At 50.8% G+C, this 4,935-nt stretch overlaps 1 long non-coding RNA gene across 1 annotated transcript; it reads left to right on the forward strand.

The window, feature by feature from the left end:
* The first annotated feature begins 757 nt into the window (after positions 1 to 757).
* On the forward strand, positions 758 to 3,465 carry LOC132684775 (uncharacterized). Its single transcript, XR_009612790.3, has 2 exons — positions 758 to 1,796; positions 2,609 to 3,465. It is a non-coding gene; the product is annotated as an uncharacterized LOC132684775 (long non-coding RNA).
* The last annotated feature ends 1,470 nt before the right edge of the window (positions 3,466 to 4,935 follow it).

Raw genomic sequence — 4,935 nt, forward strand, 5'->3', positions numbered from 1 at the left:
AAAAGTCGAGATTCAAGCCTGGATCCTCCTGCTACCGGCCAAGTCCTCCCTTCCCTGATGTCTCTTGGCTCCCGGGAGCACCTCGGACTCCCGCTCTCCACACGGCTCCGCCTGGCCCACGCTCTTGGGTAGAAATTCCGTTGGTTATGACTTATCCGCTACCAGATCACTCAAACTTAAGCGGCCGGGAAAGGAAGTCCTTCTAGGAAGGGGAGTCCAGGTGCCAACATGACGCCCCAGGGATTTCTCCAGCGTCACCACTGCTGAAAATCTGCGGGGAGGTCTGCCCTCCATGCACACCTCAGACAAGACATCAGAATCGAAGAACAACAAGTTGGCAGGTTACAAGGTGGAGAGGACCGAAGGCGTTTCGTAAGAAGAGGGATTCTCTGGGACTGCTGCCCCTGGGCATTTTAGTCCAGATTATTCTATCCATCTCCTTTCACCAAGGGAAAAAAAAAAAATTGTATTCCAATTAAACTAAGATGCAAATGGAAACATATCTGGTTCTGTTTCTCTTCCCCTTCATTAATTCTCCTTAACCGCCGTTTCTTGAGGTTTGTGTGCTAGATGCCGGGCTGAGTGTAACATGTTCTAGGAGAAGGATCCCAAGACGGACCCCAGTGTCGCCGGCTTCCTGGTTTTCACACTTATTAAAAAAAAAAAAAGTTTATTTGTTTTTGAGAGACAGAGCACAGAAAGGGGAGGGTCGGGGGGGCGCAGAGGATCTGAAGCGGGCTCCGCATTGACGGTGCAGAGCCCGACGCGGGGCTCGAACTCACGAACCGCGAGATCGTGACCTGGGCCGAAGTCGGATGCTCAACCGACTGAGCCGCCCAGGCACCCCTGGTTTTCACACTCTTATGTAATAATCCCCTCCCCTTGGGCGTAGGCTAGGCTCGAAAGCTTGCTTCTAACAAATAGGATGTGGCAGGGGAGATGAAACAGCACGTCCAATATGAGGTCATGAAGACTGTGGCTTCCATGTTGGGCTCTCTCTCTCTCTCTCTCTCTCTCTCAGTTGCTCGCTCTGGAGCAACCATGTCATGAGACAGCCCAGTGGAGAAGTCTACATCGTGGGGAACTCCCTCCAGGCAGCCTCGAGCCAACAACCAGCCAGGAATTGAGCCCTCACTTCATCAGCTCCTACGAACAGCCAGGGAGCGAGCCGACGTTGCGGCTGAGCCGCGCGTCCCCCTCGGGTGAGTCCTCAGATGAAACCACGGCCCTGGCAACAGCTCGGCTCAGCCACACCTGGGTCCCTGACTCACAGAAACAGTGAGATCATAAATGTTTGTTGTGCTCAGTTGCCAAATCGGGGGGTCGTTTATTCGGCAGTAATAACTAACTAATACGTGTTAGGTGGAACCACATGAAATCGTGGCTTAGTGAGTTCAAAAAACAGTTAAATACCGACAGTTTTCTATAGGTCAAACTAAATGCTTTATTCTACCCGTTGCATGTAACATCTTGCAAACTGCAAACGTGCTATTGAAACTCACTCCAAAAAATGTGCAAATGGGCCCTGAGGGGCTAAGTGATTTCCCAGAAGTTACAGTCTGCATGTGTTGGAGTCAGGACGCAAACCCACGACATCAAGACCCATCCTCCTAAGTGCGGCGCGCCCCCTGTGTGCCAGGAATCGTGGTCGGCACCAGGGGACAAATGAAAGGGCCACCGCCATTGCCATCAAGAAGACAGAAGGGCTCCCCAACGGGCTTTAAACAAAGAGAAATCCGGAACCACTGGAGCAGAGTTGATCTGGGGATCCCCGCAGCACCCCCACGGACCAAAGGGTAGGCATGAAACACACAGACACCTGAATGTAATTATCTTGAAGCGATCAGACCTCTGGTATTTCTTCAAGGAGGCTGATCCTGCCTCGATCCCTCCGGTCTATCAGTCACTCTCTCACAATTATTTGCCTTTTCTAATCAGCAGGCAGGCTTCTGAAGCCCGTTCTTGAACCCATTTATCATCTCCAATACTATGTGCAGGGAATCAATTTTATTTTCCCTTGCTGAGCCTACCAGCATCTCGTTTGTAATTAGAGAAGTACGCGTGAGGAAAAGGATTTGTTGTTGCTAAATTAGGTCAAATGTGCTCTTCCTCGGAGTGTCTGGCATGTTTGTGATGTGCCCTGCGTTGCTGGCCGTGGGCGGGCTCAGGCTGCGTCACCTTCCTTCCCTAAATCGATAGCCGTCATTATTTTTCCCATCGAAGTCACTTCCGGAATTGTCTCCACGGCCCCCGGCCTGTCCGAGGGATCCACGGATGGAGGGAGATTGTTCCCAGTCCACTAGGGCTAGATCTGACATTGACCTTGCCAAATCCTAGTAGAAACTCTGCTACTGGGAACAGTGCCACTTGTGATGCCCCACCTGTGTCCAAGTGGTCACTTCCTTGGGGGCCACGAGGGCTCTTCTAATCACAGTTGGGAAGCAGAGAGGAAGTTTCATCGCCTTGAACCCTTGGTGGCATGAGAACTGTGCTTTGCCTTGAGAGGAACTTTCAAGAACTGCTCTGTTGGGGGGAGGGGTTGGCCCACAGTGTGACCCAATCTGGGATCTCACTGCCCTCTTTCTCACCCTCTTACTTCCCCATACAGAGTAGACAGCTGGGCTCGGGAACCACACCTCTCATGGGCTCTTTATCTGGGGAGTTTGCCAGAAAGAGAAAATGGGAAACACGTCCTCAGACATCACAAGAGAGGATGATCCAGCAGCAGCCCACCCCCCCCCCAACCCCGTTTTCACATTAAAGGCATACCTGACAGCTTGCCCCATGGAGAAACCTCATAAAAATTAAGATATTCTAGATATTCTTAGGAAAATGATATATTGAAGAACGACTCCCCGAGCTGATAATGGTAGTACATTTGAAAAATAGACCAGAGCACCGTGTTTAAAAGCCTAAAGTCATAAAAGGTATTATGAATGGATGGATTGGGAACCTCTACAAGCAGACTTCATTGATGTCACCGTAAACGATGAAATGCTGTCACTCTTTTTTATATATGACAAGAGGATATGCCGCTGCATCCAGATCTCATTGTAGAAACTGTCACACTCACTGAAATGGCATCACATAAGCTATTTATGACGATATGTGGGAAAATACGAGGTTAAGAGATCTTTATCTGCCGTCTATGGAAATGTGCTTCCACACTGAGGCGGGTACAGGAAATAACCTTCAGGATTAACCCATGACACTGGGAGAACGGAAAAGGGAGATTAACCATCGGAGACACAGCTGCATCCAAATTACGTTTCGGGGCGTCCGGGTGGCTCGGTCGGTTGAGCGTCCGACTCGATCTTACCTCAGGTCTTGATCCCGGGGGCATGGGATCGAGCCCCACCTCAGGCCCTGTGCTGACAGCACGGAGCCTGCTTGGAAGTCTCCCTCTCCCTCTCTTTCTCTCGGCCCCTCCCCCCCCCTCGAAATAAATAAATAAACTTTAAAAAATGGATCATGTCTCTGCTCACTCTGATGCCTGGGCCCCGTGGACACAAACGTTCTTCTGGCGTTCTCTCTGCGTCAGCCTCTTGAAATTCCACAACAGTGTCGGCCTGACAGGCTCACAACAAAAAGTTCATCCTCCCCCTTACAGAAAGTAGAGAGGCTTCTGGAAACAGCTACCCAGTTGGGAGCCACATCTCCTGGCCACCCTCACCGCAGGCATGGCCACAGGTCTGGCTGCCACCAGTGAGATATGAGTGGAGGTGTGTGGGAGTCACTTCCAGGTCACAGTGTTCTAGAAGCAGCTGTGTTTCTCCCACAGTCTGTCTGCCCTTTCGATGCCTGAAGGCAGAGGACTCCAGGCTCTAAAAGACAGTCAAGTCACAACATCAAAGAACTCTGAGCCCTGGATCAGGAGAAATGGAGAAATGGCCCCATGGAGAAATGGCCCCATGGAGAAATGGCCCCAGCCAACCTTGGACCACCCACATCACACTTTACATAAATGGGAAACGAACTTGTATTTCCCTGCGAAGCCAAATGAAATGTAGAGGTCTGTTTGTGACAGCAGCTAGCGTTATCCTTACGAATACAATTTAGTAACAGTCTTTTTTTTTTTTTTTGACGTTTATTTATTTTTGAGACAGAGAGAGACACAGCATGAATGGGGGAGGGGCAGAGAGAGAGGGAGACACAGAATCGGAAGCAAGCTCCAGGCTCCGAGCCATCAGTCCAGAGCCCGACGCGGGGCTCGAACTCGCAGACCGCGAGATCGCGACCTGAGCTGAAGTCGGACGCTCAACCGACTGAGCCACCCAGGCGCCCCAGTAACAGTCTTATTCATCCATTCAATGCCTGGGGAGAGCTCTGGCGTAGCAGCCGCCAATCGGCATGGAGTTCAGACCTGCTTCTGCCACTGACCGGTTTGGTAACATGAGGTACCTGGGGAAAATCGCTTACTTTCTCTCAGCCACCGTATACTTTTTTTGTAAAGTGAAGATTTAAAAACTCCTGACCCTTGGGGCGCCTGGGTGGCTCAGTGGGTTGAGCGTCCGACTTCAGCTCAGGTCGTGATCTCACGGCTCATGAGTTTGAACCCCGTATCAGGCTTGTTACTGTCAGAGCAGAACCCGCTTCAGATCCTCTGCCCCCCTCTCTCTCTCTGTCCTTCCCCTGCTTGCACTCCCTCTCTCGTCCATCAACAGGCACGTGGATAAATAAAACACGGTATCTTCTCATACAGTGGAATATTGTGCAGCCATAAAAAGGGAGGAAATTCTGAACCATACTACATCGCGAATAAACCTTGAGGACGTCCGTGCTAAGTGAGATAAACCAGGTACAGGGGGACAAGTATTGTATGATTCCACTTCTACGAGGCCCCCCAAGTAGTCAGATTCATAGAGACAGAGAGCGGAATGGTGTTTGCCAGAGGCTGGGGACCAGAAACGAGCAGTTACTATTTAGGGAGTACAG

This window comes from Panthera onca, chromosome D2 (assembly GCF_046562875.1).
Source record: "Panthera onca isolate mPanOnc1 chromosome D2, mPanOnc1 haplotype 2, whole genome shotgun sequence".
Taxonomy (NCBI): Eukaryota; Metazoa; Chordata; class Mammalia; order Carnivora; family Felidae; genus Panthera; species Panthera onca.